General features: G+C 38.7%; 1 pseudogene; it reads left to right on the top strand.

Annotated features, from left to right (window-relative positions):
* The first annotated feature begins 611 nt into the window (after nt 1-611).
* LOC124863072 lies at nt 612-26503 on the top strand (annotated as a pseudogene).

The raw sequence follows: 26503 nt of genomic DNA, 5'->3' as shown, positions 1-26503 counted from the left end.
CATGTGTTCCCCTTTCTCTGTTGCTGTCTGTTACTGTGGTATGAATTAGGATTAACAAATATGATTTTTTTACATATATTTTAGATTAATTTAATTATATACATTGTTTCATATTCGATTTTGCCATTTTTTGTAAATGTTTTAAACTGTTATTGTAATTCATGTTGTGTATTTCAGCTGTGTTTAATGTTACAACTGCTAACTGGTTTATCAACTGTTCATTTGATTACTCAGTAGTTTGTCTAGAGTTATTTATTGTATTTTATTTAATGTATAGGGGCAGAAGCTGCTGGAGCTGCTAACCACCAACTTGTTTATTTGTCTCTTGTTAGGTATATTTTACTTTTTGATACAAAGTAACAATTCAGTTACCAATTGTACGATAATCTTTGAATGTTAAATATTTGTGTATATCAATATGTGTGCTCGGCCCTAAATAAACACCTCCTGTGTATCAATTCTGCCCAATTTGAGACAGAGTGAGTCGTAAATCGTAGCTTTGGACTCCAATATTTTAAAGAGCGGTTATCACGTGACAAACCGTGGCGAACCACGCGGTCGCGGACTGGCGGCGCCGCGTATCCGCGGTCACGTGACAGCTCTGGTGCGCGTGCAGCGGGGAGGTTTGCAGCTGGTTGTAGTGGGGCTGCTGGGAATCGAAACTTATCGAAGACCGTGGAATACGATTTCCTCAGTCACGAAGGCTCGTCCTTCCTGCCATAGCTCGACTTCGTAGCAACTGTACGTCTGTTCCATCTTTATACTACGACTATGACACGCATTTAAACTTTGCTTCGGTTCAGTGAACTGGCTAACTTTATCAGGTAGGTGTGTCTTGCTGAAGTTGGGCCTCCATAACATTTATGCTTGTAGTTGGTGTAAGAAAGTAACAAGACATAATAAATATGTAGTGTACCCCGCACTGGTTAGCTTCAGCTGTTGTTACTGTGCAGGTCTGCGCTGCAGTGAAGCGCCATGGACTCAGCCCGAGAGAAACGAAAGGATGAGATAAGCAATGCTCTGGCTTTTATGCAGTGAGTTGTTTTAATGGCAGGCCAAGGGTGCCTTGGCAGAAAGTGAAACTGGCCTTGATTTACATTCTTCTCGGATAGGAAATCTCATCGCTTCTGTCTGAGTTGTTTGTCTTGTGTTTTAGGTCTCCTTTGGCTTATCCGGATCCTGCAGCCTACCAGGTAGTAGCTGTGACCAGTTTGTTTGTTGTGTTTATCTGCAGCTGTTTGGTCATATGCTTGCTGAAGTTACACCAGATGACCTTTCACTACTGTCTGTGTGGAAAATGAACGACTCAACATGATTTTCATCTCTGCACTCTGTCCTACAAACGTGTTATGAACCATTAGGAGGTCATCATATGTACGGATTTTATGGTGATAGACCAGCACTGATCAGCACTTATTTATAAAGTGGCAGAAAGGTAATGCATGGTTTTCAAAAAAAAAAAAAAAAATCAAATGCAACAAATTGCCTTCAGAAGTTACCTAATTAGTGAATAGGGTCCACCTATGTCATTTTATCCTAATAGTAATACAGCTGTTCTGTGAAGATCTTCGAGGTTTCTAGTGAACAGTGAATGTGGGGACACAACAAACACGTGGAAGAAGGCCTGGTCAGATAAGACCAAAGTTGAGCTTACTTGTTTTCCTATCCTGAATACACTATCCCCCAAGGGGAATCATGGTGTGTGAGATCTCTGCTGGCTGGTTCTGGCACTTCATTGTTCTCAGCTGCAACTCATCCAGCTAATGAGCTCATGGCTTTTTAAGACAGCTGCTGACACAGTCTGTTGCTGGAACATAGTCTCTGTTATGTGGACTTCTGTCAGCCTGCCTGATCACTTGTTGTCCTGCCTTCCTGTCGATCTGCCCATCTGTCTGCCTGCCTGTCGCCATATGGAACTCTTCTTCAGGAAATCTGCACTGTAAATATTTCCACCGCCAGAACACTCTCTCTCTGCTCGGATCCTTGGGGCTTCCTCATCCTCTGGCTTCTAACAACTCTAATCAAGTTCTACCTAAGTTGGAACAATAAAACCTCATTTCAATCTAATTCTGTGCATCGAATCTGTGTCATCTTCTGATTTGGTTATATTTCGACAACCTGAGTAAATTAATGATATGGTGTTGGCAGCTTCGTGCTGTGGGGATGTTTTTCCTCATCAGTGACCGGGAAACCGGTCAGAGTTGATGGGAACATGGATTGAGCTGAAGAGAAAACAGTGCTGGATGATGCACGCTAAACTTTTCAGAATTGTATTGGTGAAAAAGTTTTGGAACAATGTAATATTTTCCTTCCACTTCACAATCATGCACTGCTTTGTAGTGCAGGTAGTGCTTGCACCTCCTAACTAAAAAATCTGGGCTACAACACTGTTGATTGGGCTGATAATAGTTTGTGTGCTTTTCAAGCCTTTGCTTCATTACAGAAACACAAACACAACTAGGTCTTTTGCACTGCTGAAACAACATATTAAGCAACTGGCTTCCTAAATTCTGAGTGTCATGGTTGTCAAGGAGGTGATGAAAAACAGCTGTAAATAGACCTTTTCTCAACTCCTTTGTTGCTACATTTGTGATAAAGTTGCAGGTTCTAAACAATGATTAGATTAATCCCTGTTGTTTTTTTCTGTAAAATATAAAAAGCTACTAAATAAATGAATGAAGAATATTAACCAGCACATATCCAAACAACGTAGCTATGTTCTGTCAGTCAGCAAAAGGGCTTTGTGTACATCTTTTCCCCATCTTTCTTTCCCTCTCCCTCAGGACTTTTTGACCCGGTTGGTGTGCAACCTGCTTGAAGAGGGCAACGCCTTCTTTCGAGACCAACAGTGGGAGGAGGCTGTCAGAGAATTCACTGAGGCCTTAAATGTCTCAAGCTATGCTGAAGCAGATAAGATCCACATCCCACAAGCTTTGCTAGAGAGCCTGTACGTCAACCGGGCCGCTGCCTACCACAATATGGTGAGATTCATGTTTTCTGCTGCACGCTTCTGACGATTGAAGAAAGCGATTTGTGAACAGAGCTTCAGACAATTGCACATTAACGTTGGCATCCAGCTGTGGAGCAAAATGAAAGGGGATGGGTGTGTAGTTATGCGTGGAGTCATCTTCCAACCTGTCTAAACATGCCAGTATTCAATTACATTTTTAGAATATTGAAATAAAGCACAACCATGGCAGAAATTATATTCAACAGTAGAAATGATTGGTGAAATTAGACTCTGCTGTTATTATGATGACTGCTAACAAAAAGCTCAGTTTGCTGATCCAGTGCAGTGAAATGTTGCAAACATCTGTGGCTTCTGGACGATAGTTCTTAATCACCTGTGATGTCTTAAAGAGCAAATATGTTCATATTTTGGAGCCAGAGCACCTGACAGTTTTAAGAATTAAATTAATGTCAGTCAAGAATTTTATTACGGTCAGCATATCTATTGTTTCAAAGCAGATAATTATTCTTAAAGTGTATTTTTATTACCTAAAAATTGCAGTTTGCACCACAACCTATAAAACAGATATGCACCTTCATGTATGCATGATGATGTGCCATTTGGAACCAGAGGGAGATAGATAATTGTACTATAGTTGTGGAGAATTTTGCAAGTATATATATACACATCAGTACCTTACTTGTTGATGCCTCTTTGGCAGCAACTATAGTCCTCAGGTCTTCTTGAATATGATGCCATAAGCTTGGCACACCTATCTATGGCCAGTTTCACCCATTCCTCTTTGCAGAAATTCTCAAGCTCTGTCAGGTTGGATGGGAACCTTTGCTGCACAGCCATTTTCAGATCTATGGAGAGATATGAAAATGGCTTTCTTAGAGTTGTCCTGAAGCCTCTGCGTTGATGTCTTTCCTGTGTAATTGGAGTCATCCTGCTGAAAGATAAACCACCACCCCAGCACTTAGAGCCGGTTCTCATCCAGTATTGTTCATTCGTACATTGCTTCCTTTATCTTTACCTCTAGGATGACTAGTCTTCTAATTCCTGCTGCTGGAAAACATCCCCACCACTGATGGTGGTCAGAGGGCTCGGTGACGACTGTGTTTGGCAGCCTCACTCCTGTCAGTTTGCCCTTGGGCAGCTGTTGCTACATTGTAGCTCACCTCTGTCGGTGTGTGGATGACTGAAAGTAGTGGGAAGCATTTTGGGGTCTCTGGGGACTAGAGTGCTATACAAGTGTAAGCCATGCTGCCAGCACCATTTTTCCCTGTAGTAATGTTATTGACCACGTAATGAGCGGTACCTTGTTTCCTCCAAACATGATGCCTGGCTCTAATGCGAAAAAGTTAAGTATATGTCTCATCACAGAGTTTTATTATGCCTTGTCTGAGATTCTTTAAGTGCCTTTTAGGAAATTCGCGGCAGGCTGCCATGTGGCTTTTACTAAGGAGTTGCTTCTGTCTGGTTACTATACCATACAGGCCGGATCGGTGGATTGCTGCAGAGATGGTTGTTTTTGTGGAAAGTTCCCCTCTCTCCAAAGAGCAGTGCTAGAGCTCTGGCAGTTTGTTTTGCCACCGTTCTCTTCCCCCCGATCGCTCAATTTAGACAGCCGACCAGCTATAGGAAGAGTCCTGCTGGTTCCAAACTTCCTTCATTTACAGATGATGGAGACCACTGATCTTATTGGCACTCTGAAAGCAGCAGAAATCTTTCTGTACCCTTTCCCAGATTTGTGCCTTAATAAAATGCAGTTTTGGAGGTCTATAGACTGTTCCTTTAACTAAATGCGTGGTGTTTGTGCTCTGACATCCTCTGTTACCTGTGCGACCTTTCATAGAGAGGTGTGTGCCTTTCCTAATCCTGTCTAGTCAGAATGTACCACAGGTGGATTCAGCTGAAGAAACATCTTAAGGCTATCAGTGGAAATGGGATGCACCTGAGCTCAGTTTTGAGCTGCGTGTTAAAGGCCCTGGATACATAATACAGGTCCTTCTCAAAATATTAGCATATTGTGATAAAGTTCATTATTTTCTATAATGTCATGATGAAAATTTAACATTCATATATTTTAGATTCATTGCTCACTAACTGAAATATTTCAGGTCTTTTATTGTCTTAATACGGATGATTTTGGCATACAGCTCATGAAAACCCAAAATTCCTATCTCACAAAATTAGCATATTTCATCCGACCAGTAAAAGAAAAGTGTTTTTAATACAAAAAACGTCAACCTTCAAATAATCATGTACAGTTATGCACTCAATACTTGGTCGGGAATCCTTTGGCAGAAATGACTGCTTCAATGCGGCGTGGCATGGAGGCAATCAGCCTGTGGCACTGCTGAGGTCTTATGGAGGCCCAGGATACTTCGATAGCGGCCTTTAGCTCATCCAGAGTGTTGGGTCTTGAGTCTCTCAACGTTCTCTTCACAATATCCCACAGATTCTCTATGGGGTTCAGGTCAGGAGAGTTGGCAGGCCAATTGAGCACAGTGATACCATGGTCAGTAAACCATTTACCAGTGGTTTTGGCACTGTGAGCAGGTGCCAGGTCGTGCTGAAAAATGAAATCTTCATCTCCATAAAGCTTTTCAGCAGATGGAAGCATGAAGTGCTCCAAAATCTCCTGATAGCTAGCTGCATTGACCCTGCCCTTGATAAAACACAGTGGACCAACACCAGCAGCTGACACGGCACCCCAGACCATCACTGACTGTGGGTACTTGACACTGGACTTCTGGCATTTTGGCATTTCCTTCTCCCCAGTCTTCCTCCAGACTCTGGCACCTTGATTTCCAAATGACATGCAGAATTTGCTTTCATCCGAAAAAAGTACTTTGGACCACTGAGCAACAGTCCAGTGCTGCTTCTCTGTAGCCCAAGTCAGGCGCTTCTGCCGCTGTTTCTGGTTCAAAAGTGGCTTGACCTGGGGAATGCGGCACCTGTAGCTCATTTCCTGCACACGCCTGTGCACGGTGGCTCTGGATGTTTCTACTCCAGACTCAGTCCACTGCTTCCGCAGGTCCTCCAAGGTCTGGAATCGGCCCTTCTCCACAATCTTCCTCAGGGTCCGGTCACCTCTTCTCGTTGTGCAGCGTTTTCTGCCACACTTTTTCCTTCCCACAGACTTCCCACTGAGGTGCCTTGATACAGCACTCTGGGAACAGCCTATTCGTTCAGAAATTTCTTTCTGTGTCTTACCCTCTTGCTTGAGGGTGTCAATAGTGGCCTTCTGGACAGCAGTCAGGTCGGCAGTCTTACCCATGATTGGGGTTTTGAGTGATGAACCAGGCTGGGAGTTTTAAAGGCCTCAGGAATCTTTTGCAGGTGTTTAGAGTTAACTCGTTGATTCAGATGATTAGGTTCATAGCTCGTTTAGAGACCCTTTTAATGATATGCTAATTTTGTGAGATAGGAATTTTGGGTTTTCATGAGCTGTTTGCCAAAATCATCCGTATTAAGACAATAAAAGACCTGAAATATTTCAGTTAGTGTGCAATGAATCTAAAATATATGAATGTTACATTTTCATCATGACATTATGGAAAATAATGAACTTTATCACAATATGCTAATATTTTGAGAAGGACCTGTATACATATAATTTCTTAGGTTTTTTATTTTTAGTATTTTGGCAAAAAAAAACTCATGTTGTCATTTTGGGTAGAGTTTTATGAGACAAAATGAATGTAATCCTTTTTGAAAAAAGGCTATAACTTAACAAAATGTGGAAAAAGTGAAGCGATGTGAATACTTTGTTAGTTTATTATATCTCTAATGAAAGGATAGAGGGAGCGTAATGTGACTTCTTAGGGCAAAGCAACATGTGAGAAAAGAAGTGCTGCACATTAATAGATGCCTGTGTCTTTAACACACATTGGAGGCACCGAGACAGAGAAGACCGCTGGACTTCGACTTTTGCCGGTTTTATCAGAAGCTTTGTATCCTCCTGGATAAATCACCATATAAGCCCCACATAAGAGCCGGAGACTTTGCTGTTCCTACTTTTGTCTTGGGTAACCATTGTGTTCTGCACCGATTGCCAAGTCCGGTGTTCTGTAGGTTAAAACATTCATCTTTTGGCCTGATTTGACCATCTGGTTCAGGGCTAATGTAGAGGTACAAAGTGTCATCACCCAGCTAATCCCGGCCTTGACTGGAAATATGATACTTTGAAAGTCAAGCCATTTTTTAAAATTTGGATATAACAAAATGAAAAAATTGTTATGTCTCAACTGTGTTTCAGATTTATCAGTTTAGTACACTTTCCATAAGATGTAAGAGCAGACGGGGCAGTCCACAGTTATTCTTGATGTGTTTAATCTCGGATGTTCTTCCTCCCTCCTCCTTAAAAGCAGCACCAGTCTGATGAATGTCCCTTAGGGAATGTGGACATCACTAAATCATTTGGATGCGTTTGATCAGCATTACAAGGTCATTGAACTTCAGCTTGCATACGAAGAAAACACTACTCAACAGCTCCACCTAGCTGAAAACCATTTGTTTACAAACTAGTAATTAATTGTTACTTTTATGCTTTACAATTAAAAAAATCTCTTCTCACTTTCTCTTTCTTTAACAAGTTGAAGTACGATGAAGCTGAATATGAGCACAATAAATACCACCTAAAGTTGAATCACAGCATTGCCATTCCAGTTTTTGGCCAAGCCATACTAGAGCCCCGTCACATTGTTATTATAAATCCTATCTTGTGTTTGTAGTGAATTTGGATAAGTAAAGAACAATCCGTTTTCTTGTTAAAGCGTTATGAAATGATATTTGAGTTGCTTGAATGCTCCTAAAGTGGAAGAAACTAATGAAAGCATTTTCATACATTTTTTTTGACTGCGCTGTAGAGTTTAACAGACCTCCTGTCTACTGTTACACTAGGCTTTAAATTTTCCTTTTTGATAGTTTAGGTATAGTGCTTTGGGTTATGCTGGGGTATTTGTGTAGTTATAATGCTATATTTTCTCCATAGAAAGTACTCCTGGCCCAGTGTTTCTGTGTATAGTCATGTCTATTGCTGCCTGTGGTGATTTTAAGTTTTTTTCCCAAAGAAATTGTTTTGCTGATTACTGCTCATGCTGAACTTGGAGGATTTGTTTCTGTTAAAAATCAATGGTTCCCTTCCACTGTCACCAGATGCTTGCTCAGGATCTGGAATTGCTGCAGAAGGAACATCTAGATGTAGTTGGCTGGGCTCCTTTTCCCCATTTGGCATTAATGTTTTTGTTTGATGTAGACTGTGTTATTTGGACTAGGACTCTACCTGTATGATTTATTTGGTATCAAATTAGATTTGGTTGGAACCAAACCCGTTTTGTACCTTGTAGAGACACCACTTTAGCAACTGGAACTATATCAGTAAAATAAGCTGAAGAATGCTGCAGATTTGTCCCCATTGGGTCTTTATGCTTTCCTTTTTTCAAATACAGCCTGCTGGGTTTTATGGGAATTTGCACTTATTATACATTGACATGTATTATTAAAGTATATTCATGAGACACTTTTACAACAAATTCTATTTTTTATTTTAAATTGACCAAAAACTGTTACAATTTTCCTTTATGTGACAAAATCACATAAACATTTTTACGAATATTTTCTTAAGTTTAAAGTCGTCACTGATTGTATTTTACATTTTTACCTCTTTCTCTCTTTCAGGCCCCTCATAATAATGTAATTCGAAACGGTGGGAATCCTCCGGGTGTCAATTCAGCAAGTCAGAATTCTTTATTTTTATGTCTGATCTCTAGGTTGTGCAATATTAGCCAAAGTTTGATTTTATAAGAGAAATTTTCTTTTGCTTCACCACAGTCAGCTTACACAGCGTGCCAAAGTCCACCATCCCCTCCACACCGCCCAGCTCCAGTAGCTGCCTCTGCAGTCCCTCACCAGGTGGAAGCTGTGGAGGACTCAGAGGTGATGGAAGATTACCTAGACAGCCTGCTTGACAGCTTTCCTACCGGGCAAGTGCCATCTGAGGTATAATGTGCTGTTTTTTATTTTATTTTGAAGATAAGTAAGACTAAAGTGTATGTAGAAATAGAAATTATTACTATTTTTAATCTGTTGAGCCCTGAGGGTTTTTAGAGCCATGCCTGCCTGAAATTGCATAAGTATTCGATACACTGCCTGTTAGGTATTATTTAGTCAACTCAGAGGTAAGAACGATACAGTCAGAGTTACTTGCAGCAAGGGTAGCCCACTTTGCAGTGAAACTACAAAGTTTTGACACCCTATCTCTTTATTTATATGCACAGTTCAACAGACAGTTCAGGGTGTATGTGTGTGAGACGGAAAGGAGGCTGGTTCACACAGAGATAACAATGATCTCACACAGACAGGGAGGAAGGCATAGTGCAGGTGCCTTGCAACACAAAGTTTTTACATGAGTGATAACAAGTTTTTGCACCCATCCAACAGTCCCTCCTTTTATCACAAGTAAAAACATTTAATATAAAAACGAGTAAGAAAAATACTTTGTATGAGCGAAAACCCACGGACGGTAAACAGATTATATTTTGTGGGAAATACTCATACGGTCCCGCCGCCCTCGGCAACCATTAAAAGTTAAATGTTGATTAATACTTGAAATCATAAAAATAAAAGAATAATACTTGAAATCATAAAAATAAAAGAATAATACTTGAAATCATAAAAATAAAAGAATAATGCTTAATGAAATCATAAAAATAAAAGAATAATACTTGAAATCATAAAAATAAAAGAATAATACTTAATGAAATCATAAAAATAAAAGAATAATACTTAATGAAATCATAAAAATAAAAGAATAATACTTGAAATCATAAAATAAAAGAATAATACTTAATGAAATAATAAAAATAAAAGAATAATACTTGAAATCATAAAAATAAAAGAATAATACTTGAAATCATAAAAATAAAAGAATAATACTTGAAATCATAAAAATAAAAGAATAATACTTAATGAAATCATAAAAATAAAAGAATAATACTTGAAATCATAAAAATAAAAGAATAATACTTAATTAATGAAAACAGTGAAACATAATAAAAGAATTAAAAAATCTGCCCTGTTTATGTCATCATTGTACTTTTTCTCATTTCACTTAAGCAACAACTTCTTTCGATTTTCTGCTGTAAGGTCATTTTATGAAATACAATGTATGAGTACACTCAGGCTTTCGATGTGATTTATTTACAACATGTCATCATAATCGTCCCCTTCATTTACGTGCATTTCTACCTGGTTCAGTGTTGCATATGCCACCATGAACAATACCAGAAATTCTGTAGGAATGGATGTGCGTCATGTTCTTCCGTCAGTGTTCTGAGATGGGTCCCGTCTGATGTCCATCTCTTCTGGTTCGGTATCACCTCCTGTGGATCCTGCTTTAGATAGAGAAAGAGTCCTGCTACCAGAATTAAGCTCAGGCTTATCAGTCCTGTCCACATGTTACAGAGAGCCATTTTATAATTGGGCGCAGATCAGCTGTTTTCTTCACCGGTTTGAGACGCTGGGCCCTATGGGTCCTCCAACTCCTTTGAACCCGGACTTCCTTCTGCTACCCCGTCGGTTGATCTGGCTCCTGTAACGGCAAAACTGGCTTACAGTGGCTTTTATGGATCCAGGAAGGCCTCTCTGCTATTTTCAGAGCTGTGGGCGTTGTCAGGAGTACTTGAAACGGCCCTTTCCACCGAGGAGTGCTCCAATCCTTCCAGTGGAGTGTCTTAATCAGGACCAGGTCTCCAGGCCTCAGGTTGTTCTGTGGGATAGGAGCAGAGATTATCGGCAGACCACTGGACATTTGTTCTTCTTTTGTCTGCAACATTTTATTCATCCACTCAGCTAATGAAGTTTCTTGTTGTGCTTTCTCTATTTCATTCATGTCAGAGGGCAGAGAAAACGCTCTGCCATGTACTATTTCTTTGAGAATACAAATTCACATCAGCAACTTGGTGTCACGTGATCTCAGGCTCAGAATATAGTGGGTGGAGCCATACAATGATGTACAGTAGGTGGCAAATGGAGTAAGACCAGTTTGATTTGGAGTTATTCTCATCCATAATTAACCAGGGATAGGCATTCGGGCCATGGCCTCCCTGTTTCTTCCATTGTTTTCCTTAATCTTTAACTGAAACCCTAATGCATTAGAACTTAGTTCTATTAATTTATTTACAAAATGAGTTCCATTATCTGACCTTATAATCTGTGGGATACCATATGTGGGGAAGAAATGTGTCACTAGGTTCATCTATTACAACTAGGCAATATTTCTTCCCCCGTGTTTGCAACAAATTATGCATGATCTGCAAAAATGATTTGCATAGTCAGAAATATTTATAGTGTAGCATTAATGCTTTACCAGATGTGACATATTCCCCCCTTGACACGTGGGTCTTCCCAATGTGTCACTGTAGCCACTGTGTTGTATAAATGTTTTGGGAGGATTGGTTTATCTTCTATCTGATAGATGTCATCTTTTTTCTGTGCTCCTCTCTATAGCCAGGCCTTTATTTCTGTCTTGGGTGCTGACTGTTGGGCGTCTTTCAGCTCGTCTGTGTCTATAAATAGCAGATCTGACATTTTCTCTTTAATAGGTTGAAATGAGTTAGTTCTGTCCCTGATGATGTTTTAAAACCTCTATTTTGCCAAATCTTAGCATGGTGATGTACTGATCCGAAAACGTATTGGCTGTCTGTGTATATAGTAAGTATTTGTCCCTCATGTAATTCACATGCTCTTACGACAGCATATAATTCTGCTGTTTGGGCTGAGCATGTATTGGGTAGAGATTTAGCTTCTATTATCCTATCGATGGTTGTTACTGCATAACCAACTCTATTCTTTCCATATTCATCTTTAGATGCTGAGCCATCTACAAACACAACACATGAATCTGGTATAAGGGTTTGAGAAATGTCTCTTCTGGGTTTGGTGTCTTCTTCAACTTTTGCTTTATAAGAATGTGGTTTTCCATCTTCTGCAGTAGGTATTAGAGTACTTGGATTTAAAGGGCACATCTTTTTAGAGTTATGTTTGGCTGTGATAATAATAGTGATGTCAGTGTGATATGCCTTGCATGTAGCGTCAGGTGCTTCTCTTAATATTCCTGACTTCAACATATCTTGTATTACTGGCTTAGTACCTTCTTCAGCTTCTGGCTTTAAGGGGTATTGGCGGACTAATGGCCTTTTTTCAGATATTAGTTTAACCTTGTATGGTGGGAACCCCTTTATAAGTCCTACATCAGTTGATGATTGGGACCACAGTTCAGGTGGGACAGCAGCTAGGGCAGGATGCATGTTGCTCTCTTTGCTCTCAGCTAAGCCCTGTATTTGTCCCTCTGCCTCATCTAAATGTATCCTTGGATGGACTTTGACTGTCCACGCCAGAATGAGCTTCCAGATTCCTGTATTAGGATCTACTTTTGACAGTGTCAGTGCTGTTCCTGCAGAGGTTTAAAGCCTCTGTTTTTCCAAATTCTTATTATTCTTTTTTATCATATTTTATAAAGTAAGTCCTTATTACATTTAAAAATGAGATCAATATTTTTGGTATTTGCTATTATTATAAATAATGCTTGGTTTAGTTCTTATTAAAAATAAAAAATAAAAACTCAGTCACTGATTAACACAAAAAATGAAGGGCATATTATATCTTATAATCTTAGTTTATCTTACCCAGTTTTATAGATACAACATACAGTTTCAGTCAGCTTTGTATTTAATTCAAGTAACTAAAGTTTGTTTCAATTAACTCAAGTTTTCTCTATTTCAGTCCAGTCCAGTAATTCTGTTAAGGTTCATTTCATCTTATGTTAAGTTTGAGTCTAATTCAATCATTTTGAACCTAACTGGAAAAAGTCTAAACATCTGTTAAAATCTTTCTGTTTTACCATAGAGAACTGACCTAATATTATTATGGTAATGTTGAGGACTCTAATTTTTACATAACATGAAAGACATTTATTTCACAAAAACAGAAAGTCAAATACAGACATTTGGCCACATGAAAGTTTAAATAACCTGTTTGTAAAAGAATTATGAAAAATTGAAGACGGGTCTATGAACTTTCTTATGGTTATCAGTATTTTCAATACAGGTAGAACCTTTGCTATCTTTATATGATTTTTCGAAAAAGATTCTGGAAACCTTATTAAGATATAAATTTGGCAAAGATCATCAGAACATCAGACCTTTATTAGCGCTTTTAAGGTCCCTCAAAGATGCATTACAATGAAATCAGTCATTCCCATTCACACACATTCACACACTACTTACTTATTTCTCTGTCAGAGTCATTTTATTTGCAAAGATTTGAACATAATTTGACTTCTATTATTCTTAAAATGCACATTGTTTCCTCATAACCCCTTTTGTTTCCACAAGGTCTGTTTTGAACGCTTCAATTCTTTTTTTTTTATTCACCAAGAATCAATAAGGTGGTCTTAGTGGATCCACCTTAAAGGTGTTATCTGTTGGGTGTCATGTTATCATTGTCAGGTCAGTGAGGTTCATAAGTCAGTCAGAACCTTGGTCATTTGGTCTGTGCACATAATGTTTCATAGATTCAGCCTATGATTAGTCAGCAAAACTTCCACCTATAGGAGAAAAAATGATTGTTAATGAATGAGCTGCATTTCCTAGGAACACTGTCTTCCTCCTGGATGAGCATCACCTGTTGAAAAACTTTCATCATTGTTTGTTTCACATATTCACTCAGATCTTTATATTATACCAGTAGGTGAAGTTGTTAGTATCTCATGTAGACTGATATATACTGTTGCATTTGGAGAGGATCTCAGATTAAATAAACATAGTTAGAGCTTCAATCCAGGTTCATTTTGTGTCTGCAGACTTTAGCCAATTTTTCTTTTCTTTCTTTTTATACATAAAGAGCAAGATTCAAAACATTTTCAAAAGGCAGATTGTGGCAGAATGTAAACAAAACTGCTTATTGATTGACAAAATAACATTCAAGCACACAATCACCATATTAAAAGGCTCTACTTCTAGAGAATCACTAAACTTTTGGGGTCCGGTTTTGGCCCGCGGACCTTGAGTTTGACACATGCAGGGTAGAGTTACAATCTTTATCAGACCTTTCAGCAGAGACAGACTTCTGCTGTTTGCAGAAGTTTTATCTTTGTTTTCAGGCAGCTGCATCTCTTTGTCAAGGTCGTTTCACAGAGCTGAAATTTAACTTCTCTCAAAGAGGAAAAATCAAGAATGCACACAATCTGAGCCAAATATGGAATTATTTCCCTGTAAAATGAATCTTTTGCATTTTATCATGATATTGTTGGTAGTATAACACCATAGAATGATTTTTAAAGCATCTGTTTCTCACTAATGCTTGCCTACAAAATCTTTTACTCTCAGATTACTTTAACAACATTCTGTTCTCTCTTCTCTAGTCATTGTTCACTGGGTTGTCCAGTTGGATAGTTTCCATGTTGTCCACATTGTCACCTCCTCTTTTAACTTATTTTACCACGTCCTCTAAAACCACCTCTTAGTCTTTATAATTTGGGGCTACCTTGGTATTCTAACCTGGGATGGGTGGCAGTCCGCCCCCCTTTATTTGTTTTCAGTTAAGCTGAAAGTTTTTTTCTGTGCTTTTCTTAAGGCCTCAGTATTATGGCTATGTCAGTTAAAAGCTGCTCTTATTGTTGTTTTTTTTTATTCATCTTTTTGTTTTAATCTGTTTATCAACTGTGAGCACTCAGGGACTGAAAAGTCCCCTTTGAAATTATAACCTGGCAATGTTTTTTATTGTCTCTTGAATCTTTTGAATGCATAATCTCCAGTTTAAGATCCCCGTGTAGTTTTAGGATTTCAGTGATAATTAAGTTACCTGAAAATCCGTATTTTTATGCCATCGTGTACATATTTCTGTTAAATCAGAGCTTTTTCTCTGTTCTTTCCCCATTGTTCTTTGTTATTTTTCTCTTTTTAGTTTTCATTATTTCTAATTTTAGATCCCCTTGTAATTTTAAGACATCCTTTGTATCTAATTTGCCCAAAAACCCATGTTTTTTATTTTTTATTCCATCTATGACAGATCATACCTGCTCCTTTTACATAGTTCTCCATAAACTTTACCTCCCCTTCTAAGTCAATTAGTTTACTTTGTTTCTTCCCCATTATGTTTTATGTTAGTTTAATTATAGTATAAATGTCCCAGATAAAAGGTCACTGGCATGAGACTTTAAGGAGAGGACATTAACACGGCCTTCTACTGCGACTAATTCGCAGCGGTGTTAATTTTCTGGAATGAAATCCGACCTGAATCTCCAAAGTCACCAGTACGTAGTTTTAATCTGGGCAAAAGAAAACACAGGACTAGCAGAATCCTGCTGATTCTATTAAAATGCTTAGTCCTCCATACACACACAACACAGTCACACAGTTAGTTTCAGGTACCTTGTAATTTTTCTAAGTTAACTGGGTGTTATTTTATGAGCTCAATTTACTCCGTTCTTTTTACTTTTATAGTGCTTATTCTATTCCCTCGCAGGGGAATAATCCTCAGTCGTTTTCTTTAATCCCCTTCACGGCGGGATTGTACCAAATTTGTCACTATTCCTTTCACGGTGGAATAAAAGCATCCTAATGCAGCGTCCTTACCGGCGACGCACTACCAACGACTGTTAAGTACTTTTCCTATGAACTGTATTTTAAAACTGTCTCACCTCGGAGTTGACTTCTTGGTGACTCTCTGGACCCTGTGAGAGTCACCCCGCGCCGAGGAAGGCAATAACCCACTGGCCAGGTGTGAATTCACACACACCGGGACTTTCAGCCACTCCGGCTAAAGGAGGCTGTGCAGCGGTGCTTCGCTCGACGTCAGGCTTCCCCCACGGATCCCAGAGTCACTGTTAAAGCAAAGAGAAATAAGGTTATTGAATTAATCCGGCTACGAAGGACCAATAAATGTTAGGTATTATTTAGTCAACTCAGAGGTAAGAACGATACAGTCAGAGTTACTTGCAGCAAGGGTAGCCCACTTTGCAGTGAAACTACAAAGTTTTTGACACCCTATCTCTTTATTTATATACACAGTTCAACAGACAGTTCAGACAGGGTGTTTGTGTGTGAGAAAGAAAGGAGGCTGGTTCACACAGAGATAACAATGATCTCACACACACAGGGAGGAAGGCATAGTGCAGGTGCCTTGCAACCCAAGGTTTTTACATGAGTGATAACAAGTTTTTGCACCCATCCAACACATTCATATATTTTAGATTCATTGCCACTCAAAGGTTGGTTAATATTTGCTTGCTGGCTTTGACACTAGTAGGTTTTCTTTTTTTGGCCCCTGGATCATGGTTGTTTCTGGGGGTTTTTACCTCTTGAGCTGATGGAACAGATCCCAAAAAAAAATATATTGTTTATGCTTTATTGGGTTTTAAAGCTGTGCAGAATCCAAAAGAAGTTCAAGTTGGAAAAATATATATAAGCAAAAGGGAATAGTAAAGCAGAAATGTTTCTTTTATCAGTGGCAGACATTTTAAATCACCCACACAAGGTTTTAAGTGTTTAGAGCGTTAGAAAGCGAATACCAATTAAAGGTAGGCTACATAGTGGAAAACAAACCCTATGAGATGTGTTGAACACAAAATCATCATTTAAAATCTGCTGTCATTACAAAGTCCATGATGGTATATATTTTAACAAGGTTCCCAGAGCGTTTGAGAGAGGAACAGACCCACAGAATTACAGATTTGTTACTGTTAGCGGTTTTTACTATTAGGTGTCACTATTTCTTATGTACTGGACCATTAAATCTTAAACCACCTATGATTTGCAACCCATAAGAGTATGTCACATAGCTGTGATGTGCAATGATTATATGAGTGCTGTACACAGAACAGAGGGTGGATTTAAAGAGCCTTGTGCATGCGAGGATGACCTGAATGTTTAAAATAACATTGTGGATGTTTTAGGTTTTTAGTTGACTTTGTAAAGTGCTTTGAGACGACATTGAATTGAATTTGCTGTGTGTAATTTGTGCTCTGTCATCACTCCTCAGGTTTCTCAGAGTCTGACAGTGTTGCAACATCAGTAACCAGATCTCCAAAAAACCACTACAAAGTAAGCATGATTTAATGGCTGGGCTACTGTTTTATTTTCTGTTGGTTTTTTTTACGTTAATAGGAATCATTTTCACATATAGGTGAAAGACAGCCGTGATGGGACTACACCTGTACATAACCCCCTGTCCTCAACCCATGAGTTCCTGCAGGCTTGCTCCCTCTGTTTTCCTCGTGGAGGTCTGTTAGACTTTTTACTATGCTCTTCATCTAAGAAATCAGCTTTTTTCACCTTACTGTTTACTTCAGATTACAGGTACAGGTACATTTTTAATATGTTGTTGTATTTCCACTCCTAGGTGCTAGTGCTTACAGTTTTGTTCATAAGCCAGATCTCGCCCATAATTGTAAGTGAGATATTTTGTTATGTAGACTGAAGGCTGGCTCTCCAGAGTGGACGAGAGTGAGACGGATTCCTGTCTGCACATCGTTGTCTGGACCTTTTGTTCTCTGTCGAGGTAGGAGAACGTCTACAGGCAAAGAGATGGTATTCAAACACTGTTCATGATTGCTACATGTTTTGTTCTTTACTTCTTACCAAATGTTACTGTTCCTACATTTATCTTCTTTATCTGTTGAATTTTGTCTGCTGTTCAATCACTAATAAACAATAAAAGCTATGGGAGATAAATGTTAAAGATTAGAGCTTAGTTTGTTTGTTCAGATATGAAATCTTTTAGCCTTTTATGCTTGTTTCAGTTTCTTTATATTTATGTGAATGCAGTTTAGATAAGCATTATATATTCTTAAAGATGACGTCCACTTCATGGCCATTTGTATCTGGAAAAACATTTGTCGTTTACTAACTTGTTTAACTAGGTGTGAAAAAATATTTCTCCTTTAAAGATTTCTTCTGTTTTTGCTTTTTTGTCACACTTAAATGTTTCAGATCCTCAAACAAGTTTTATTATCATAGAAAAATAACCTGCATAAATACTGAATGCAGTTTTCAAATGAAGACTCCAAGCCAACCCGGTGTTTAGGCCTATCACAAGCAGCAAAAAAACAATTAATTGCATGATTTCAAATAATCGCCTGACAAATTAAAATGAGCTTGATCATTTCTTTAGCAGGTACTTGCCAGGCGCATGGTCTCATTACGTACCTGAGAGTGTAGCATGAGAGCCCTGTGAGGGCTCATTTGAGATATTTATAATGTCTTCCAGTTGCAGTGTTCAATAATATTTAGAAATTAATCTTTAAGAGGGTGTAGCTACTTGCATTATTATGCCATTATTATTAAATTAGTGGAAAATGGTCTCGAAGCAACAACATTATCATTTATCGCTATAAAGTCTAGGACAATTTATCGTCCAGGAAAATTTGTCATTATGACAGGCAAAGTGGTGGTACGTGAAAAAGGAATTTCCCCCTGAACCCAACAGCTCATTGTGCCAGCCTCAGCAGTAACAGCTGCCAACCAGCATTGCTGGTTTTATACGACTGCTGAGGAATTTTTGCCTACTCTTCTTTGCAGAACTGGTTTAATTCAGTGACATTTTCAACCATAAACATTTTCTTTAGGGTCGTGCCACAGCATCTCATTTGCATTTTTAGTCTAGACATCGACTAGGTCTTTACAAAACCCAACTTTCTTTTTTCATGTGCTATTCAGAGGTGGACTTCATTTTGCTGCTGCATAACCAAGTACGCTTTAGCTTGAGATCACAAACTGATGGCAGGACATTCTTTGTCAGGATATTAAGCTGCAGTTGTTTCAGGCTCTTTGATAGACTGGTTGCTCCTTGGAAGGTTCACCACTGTTCCATGTTTTCTCCATTGTAGGGTAGTGGCTCCCAATGCCAATGAGTTTGTTTCTCATCTGTTCTTGAGTTGCTTCAGATCATGTTTGTTTTGGTTTCTTTTATTCAAAATGTCAGGCAGAAATCAGGTCTGAATGTGGCAAGGAAAATTTAACCAAAACAGATGTTGTTAATCAATGATTTAGGAAGGGGGCGATACATTTTTTGATTGGTCTGCATAGCTTTTTGTCCTTGAATAAATAAAATAATGACTTGAAATCTTTTTGTTTATAATGAGATTACGTTTGCTTTCGATATTCTTTGGTCTAAATCAGTTGCAGTGTAACTGAGCAAATATTCTGTAACTGAATGCTGTGATTGTATTTTTTCTCATTTTCAGAGCTGCTGATGTTTGGAGATTTGGGTGTTTGCAAGTACGGAGAAAAATGCACATTTGCTTTCAACCAGCTGGAGATCGACATTTGAACAGAGGAAAGAAAGAGGAGGCTGGACAGGAACTCCGTTTGGAGCATGTACTGTACAGCTGGACCCTGTGAGCAGCATCATCAGTCTTCTGCAGGAACACAAGGGCATGTTCATCTTCCTCTGCCAGGTTAGTGCACGCTGTTATATCTGTGACACTTCAGAACTCAAGACAACGTTTTTATTACTCATGTATGCAGGGTTGAAATGTCATTTTAAAGTGTTTGTTATTGCTCTGTAGGGATGCTATGACGGCAAACCTAGAATCATCAGTAAGCGCTCCTGTGTCAATGAAACAATCTGCTCCAACTTGGATGCCCCTCACAACTTTGATGCTAATAAGTGAGTCTGAGACAGTCCCAAACCCTAAAATCTTCTTTCATTCCAGGTTCACACAACCTCTAACTCCTGCCCTCTTTTCCATGTCAGGTGTTTGGCCTTTGTGGTGAGAACCCACAACATTAATTACAGTAAAGTGCGTCCTCTCAGCGTCTTGTGCCACCTGGATTTGTGCAGGCAAGCCATCCGATCTGGCTGCCAACAGGAGGACAGCTGTGTGTGTGCCCACTCTATCATAGAGCTGAAAACCTGGAGGGTGCAGCGCCATACAGGTTGAGTCCTATCACAGTCACAATAAACAGAATCACTAATTAAATTATACCTCAAAGGCTGTATGATCCAGGAATCTGATTATTGATGTATAAGGGGAGCAACCTGCTTGTAAACAGCTGTTAGCAGCATATCCAGCTAGTAAATATTTGATGGCTATACAGTGACAGAGGGACCAGTAAATAGGTTTTATTTAAAAGTGTGTTTATCTACAGGTATCACTCCAGATGAGATTGTGAGAGTGTCAATGAGATATAATGACAAGCAGGAGCAAAACTTGAGAAAGGAGAAAGACAGAAGGGTAAGGAGGTTTTTTTTTATGACAGTACAGTTCTCTCTGTTTAGAGTGTTTATTTATTCCAAATGAGCTGCGTCTGGTTTTATCTTATTTTCATTCAGTAGAGAAAGTATTCACTCCCTAAATAATTTTTTCTGTTTTAAGATTTTTTTTTTTGTCACACTTTTTCAGATCATCAAATAAATGTCTATATCACACAGAGATAACCTGAGTAAAAACAAGGAGCAGTATTAAAATTATTTCATTTATCAAGAAAAAAAAGCTGTCCAAACTAATCAGGCACTTTGTGTAGAAGTAATCACCCTCTAAATCTGTTAATTGTCTATTAAAGCAACAACTGGCATTGAGTCTTTCAGATTGCTTCTTTGCAGAATTGTTTTAATTCAGCCACATTGGAGGGTTTTTGAGCCTAGATGGACCGTTTAATGGCACAACACAGCACCCTTTACCAATTAATCACAGTATTGTCAATTTGTGTTTGAATGTTATGCTGTGTTTGAGTTGTCTTGGAAGTTGCAGATCGACATCTCATACTTGTTCTAGTTGCATTTCAGAAAGCCAGTGATATTAGGTCATAGTTGTTTAACTATTAGTTAGTTTTCTTTTCATTTTATGCACTTAATGGTGCATAAAACACAATAAGACACAAATGCCACGGTGCAAATAAAGTTCTCTGCTGCGAATTTCACTACATTAATATTGAATTCACAACTGTTCATTGACGTTCTATGTTTAGGTTTTCAGACTTTACTCAGGTTTAATGTCTTGGATCCTAAACTTCTGACCTTTGAGTAACAACTGAACACATTTATTTTAGAAAATAACATAAGCCTCTATTAATGTTCCTGTTTCCAGCTGTCTTCTGGTGGAAGGGGAAACAAATCAAAAGGAGGAAGCAGTGCTGTGACGTGTCTTAACATGAAGATTAAGTTTGCATGTGCACACTGCTGGCGGGATCGCCTTATCATTGAACCGGACAAAGCCTTCAAATACTGTACAGCTAAAGCCAGACACATGTGAGGAAACATGATGTCCTGAGTCCCTGTTCAAGACCACATAATATGTTCAGTAGATTGTTAATTAAACATAACTGATCTCTAAACATTCATTGTTGTCCAGGAAAGAGTTTTTGACAAACGTCCACCACACTATAGACAGTACCATATAAATTTTTGACAGTAGTTAACTCTCATAATAAATAATTTAATTAAAATGTATTAGTAGTACAGTATTCTCACTAGAGCAATCAACTTTACATTTTATTGTTTCTACAAGAGTTCAGTAAACCATTGCTGATTATTTTAAACGATTAAATACTGCTTCAGTTAAATAAAATGTCTTTAGGGACAGATCTGCTGTGTCCAGTGTCTAGATTTGATTCGGTGTGTTTTTGTCGTTTTGTCTCAGATGGACCAAAGAGAGACGAGTGCTGCTGGTCAGATCCTCTGAGCGGAGTAAATGGGTTCAAGTCCGACCGCTGCCACACACCAAGAACTTCTCTTTGCAATATGATGTAGGTGTGCTAATCCTTTTACTCTTGCACTCATCCCGGACAAGTCCCCAAATCTTTGTTGCAGTATGTTTGGAGTCGTTGTCATTGACTCGTTTGGGCCCAACTCTAACTTTCTGTCCGACGACCTTAAATGCTGCTTATCGATTTTGTGAAGTCCACCAGTTCCTCCTGCAGCAAAACAAATTCATTAGATGATGCTGCCATCTCTGTACTTTACAATTGGGGTGGTGCTCTCAGGCTTGCAAGTTTTCTCTTTTTCCTGCATATGTAATTGCAGAGTCATTAGTTAGATACAGTGATGATGTTTTTAATGACGTGGAAAGGTATTATCATTCTCAACCTGTGACCTGCACTTACTTACCTACTGTCTTACAAAAGTATTCACGCCTCCATACTTCCGCATTTTGTATTTTTACAACTACAACTGGCAGAGTATTTTATGTGATGTGAAATTTTCTTTTAAAAAGAAAGACTTAAGCAGAGGTTGCGTTAGACTATTGTTGTCCGTCATTTTGACTGACAGGGTAAAAAAAAGCTAATCTATTTTTACCCGTTTTACCCATTAAACAGTCAATAACATTCATTTTTTATTGTTTATTTTAATTAATATTCAGTCTGAACAAGCTGAACAGAGACTCCACATCATCCAGATAAATACATTTAACGTTTTCTCTGCAGTGATAAAAAACAATGACTGTGGTCCCAGTAACTACACATAACCAATTAAATTAAATGATTGCATTTAAAATATGAACCGATCACCTGCTGCGACCTGAACACAGTCACGCAACTTCCTCCTGGTCTGCATGAACCTGAAGTGCACAGCCAGCCGTCTGCGTGTAAATCAAATGTCTGGAGTGGGATTGCTACAGAGGCTGTTGTCATGAGGATTGCACTTCGACGGACGACTTCTCGTGGCTGGTTTGATGTTGTCCTGGAGCCTGAATCGGCGCTCTGTCGCCACACTAGAGATGGAATTACAAGCGCCACTTCAGACAAAGTTTTGAAAACGGAACATTTCCGGAAAGCACTCTGCTTCAGCGCCCCTGCGGTAGCAAACAGCAAATTAATACGCTGACTTGCCGCCAAGTGGTCAGGGGTATGAATTGCAATCTGTCAAAATGACGGATGTCCGTCAGATTTTTCCGTCACCATTTCCAAAAAACGGTCAAAAACGGATAATCTGTTTATGCAACTCCTGGTCTTAAATGAGCTCAGGGAGATTTTCCCACCCGAGCTATGGGTCTTAACAGCACCTCTTGAGTTGGGCCTCTGGGCTGCCTCACTGATAAATACAAAAACACTCCACAGTTTTCAGATTTTTATTTCTAAAAAAATGTTAAAGGCCATGTATATTTCTTTCTGTTCACCATTATGCACCATTTTGTCCTGGTCTATCGCAGAACATTGAACCAAAGAACAAAGAACTTGGTGATTGTGACATGACAAAATCAGGAAAAGTCAAGGGGTATGAATACTTTTGCAACTTTACATATATTATTGACAACCTTTATTCTGTCAGATATGTGCACAGATTCTGGAGAAGAGGAAATGCAACTACATTGGAATCTGCACCTTTGCCCACAGCCTAGAGGAGAAGGAGATGTGGATGTACATGAAAAACAACGACTGTGAGTGATTAAAATCCCTTTGCACAAATTATCACAAGCAAATTACATACCTACTATCAACCAAAAATAAATTCAGATTCCCTTCTAAGACTTAAAATCGAGGATGAATACAGTAAAAATGAACATATTGCCATGACTGCTTTATGTATAGGTGAGCAACACCCAATTTAAGGAAATTGTATAAATGGATCTCTCTCTTCATTCGGCAGGGAAAGAAACCAAGAATCTGCTTCCCAGTCCTAATATTAGGGAGGGGAAAAAGGGGGAGCAGCAATCCCCAGTTTAAGATTTTTATGCCTCACAATTAATTCCCACGCTACACTGGTGCACTCACGATTACGAAGCCGAATGGAAGACAATAGAAATGCATTCATCCACAAATTTCCACTTACAGGCTCCACAGATAAAGGCTTAGCAGACCAACTGGAAGGGTCAAATGCTTGGAGAAATCACACACTAAAAATATGGCAGAAAGTTATTAAGACCTGTAAGATTGACAATATGCTAAAAATATTAGGATGGTGTGCTTATGACACAGACTTTCAGCCTAGCAGGAATTATTACAACATTTTAATTGTGGACAAACACACTATACAGTTTCCAGAGCCTACAATCCAGACAGACCTTTTCAGGTTCCTTCGGATGATGCTTATTAGTAAGAATCGTAAGGTTTCAACTTTTACACCAGTTGAAAGAGAATCTTTTTAAAATTATAAGGCTGGCATACACTTCATCTGTAAGCAAAGCTGTCTCCAGGATGTGCTGTTTAAGGCCAAAACTGAAAACACGTTGCACATAAAAGAAAAATGGGAGCGTAGATGTATCTAAAGGGGACTGGGAGAATATACAGTCATATTCAATAAATTAGAATATGTGTTCCGATGAGGATTGTTTGTCAGATTGAGGGTCATTTTTGAAAATAACAATCTTTAAGCACGTGTAAAACATGCCTTTCAAAATACCCACATTTCCGTATGAAATAGGGTTTTTTTTTTTATTGGTCTGATGTAATATACTAATCTTAAATGTCATGTTTTCACTTGTGGTAAGCTGAAATACTCATAATTAACAGAAATAAAGGCTTGAAAACATCGGTTTGTGTGCAGTTAATGTGTTTGACTTAGTGAGCTAAGTTACTGAAATAAATGAACTTTTCAACAATGTTCAAATTTACTGAATGGGTCTGTATGTTGCTCTCAGTGATCCTCCACTCAACAGGGACTGTTGTTGGAAAAATGTTATTAGATATTTCCAGAGTCCCTATTGGGTCAAATATAGGGATGTGAACCCAGGGTTCTGGAGGCATGTGGTTCAATAGAAGCAAAATATTGTCATATACTTTGACAGTCCGAACAACGCCCCAAGTTAAATAGATGCTGGGTTCATGTGAGTAGTGAGTTAAATGCAGTGTTTAAAACTCAAATAACATGTGAGTTAGTAAATGAATGCTTGGGTAAGGTAACAATGATGGGGAAAAAAAAAAGGAGATTTTTTAAACTGCTTCAGGCCCTTATAGCAGCTAGTTAGAAAACAATTATAAGATGGTTGTAGAACCCAACCCCTACAACTAGAAGAATGGATCTAAGTTTTTATGGAAATCTTTAAAATGGAAAAGATGACCTACTCTTTAAAAATCCTAAATGATAGATTCTACAAAATCACATTTATATCCCTCACTCCAGGAGATTTTGTATGATTCCTCCAGGTGTGTCCCATTTATTTAAATTTCTTTTTTTTTTTCTATCATGATAGATTCACCTCAACTGTAAGCGCGTTGGTTCATGTGCAACCACATAAAACCTGGGAAAGGACTCAAGAGTACAGTTTTTGAGACATATTTTTTAGCATGCAAGCCCCTTCTAGTGTTAGAAGATCGTGGTGTTAAGTAGAGGTTGATTGACATTTTAGATGCTTTTTATTTAGAAATAATGCTGTTAATTGCAGTGCAGCAGATTTGCTAAACATCCTCATAGTTAGAGGATAATTGTGTTTGTGTTTGCAGTGCATGACATGCAGCAAGTATACGACATGTGGCTGACTTTAGCTCCTCAGAACCGCCAAACAGATGGAGCCATGTTCAGTCAGCCTAACCCTGAGGAAAAATTCATCGCCATGCCAACCGACAATGCTGAGCCACTGGTGGGTTAAGGATTTGTTTATTTCTATATTAGCGTTGAAATAGAAAAGGAGCTTTTCAACATGAATCCTCTCTGTGTTTTAGAATGGCTTCCACTGCCGTCTGTGCGGTAAACACAGCAACAGTGAGCAGCAGTGGCAGCAGCACATTTCTTCTGAGAAGCACAAAGACCGAGTGTTCAGCTGTGAGGGAGAGGACGAGGTTCTGACGTGGAGCTACCGCTTCCCTGGAACATGTTTTAAAATCTGCCCCAAGTAAGCTCTGGATCTGGTTACTTTGTGCTTTCTGTTGCATCAACTCCTAGGATTTTTCTTGTCCTTTTTTTGCTGGTCCATAACATAACAATTCTGTATTATTGGTCTTATATAATGTTCTAGTTTTCAGAGAAGCACTCTTTGATGGTATGCCAGTTCATTAAGATACAGCAGTATATGATTTAAGCCAACATGGTGATCAAAAATGATGACTAATTGAGCATAATGCTTGTGACACCAGAATCGACAGCAGCTGTCCTGATGGTGTAAGCTGCGACTACGCTCATGGTAAAGAGGAGCTCCAGGAGTGGATCGAAAGACGAGTTTTTCTCCGACAAAAGTTGGCCAAAGCCAGGGAAGACATGCTCATCATGCCTGACGAGCTTGACTTTGGGAAGTATAACTTTCTGCTTCAGGAGTGTGAATAATGGGACTTTGTGACCCACTTTTGGAGCCAGCTAGTTATCAGTGTGATTGTTTCATGCCTTGTTGAACTGAAACCAAAGGGACAGTAATCAGGATTTCCAGATAGCCAAATATACCACAGACATATTCGCCTTACCAAAAGTAAGCAATCACCATATATTTGAATTAATCAGTGTTTTATTGTCTGGAATCCCATTTACTGCTCTTCTTCGCATTATATTAACATGTTGTGAAGAAAAATGTCCGTTGAATGTAATGTATAAACAATGCAAGAACACTGTGAAATATGTAGCTGCCCTAAAAGAATCAGAATCCATTGTCGAAGATTTTTAAAGGTTCTTATTCAACCT

Source organism: Girardinichthys multiradiatus, chromosome X (assembly GCF_021462225.1).
Source record: "Girardinichthys multiradiatus isolate DD_20200921_A chromosome X, DD_fGirMul_XY1, whole genome shotgun sequence".
Lineage (NCBI taxonomy): Eukaryota > Metazoa > Chordata > Actinopteri > Cyprinodontiformes > Goodeidae > Girardinichthys > Girardinichthys multiradiatus.
The sequence above is the reverse complement of the archived record's forward strand: the minus strand, read 5'-3'. Positions and strand labels throughout refer to the sequence as shown.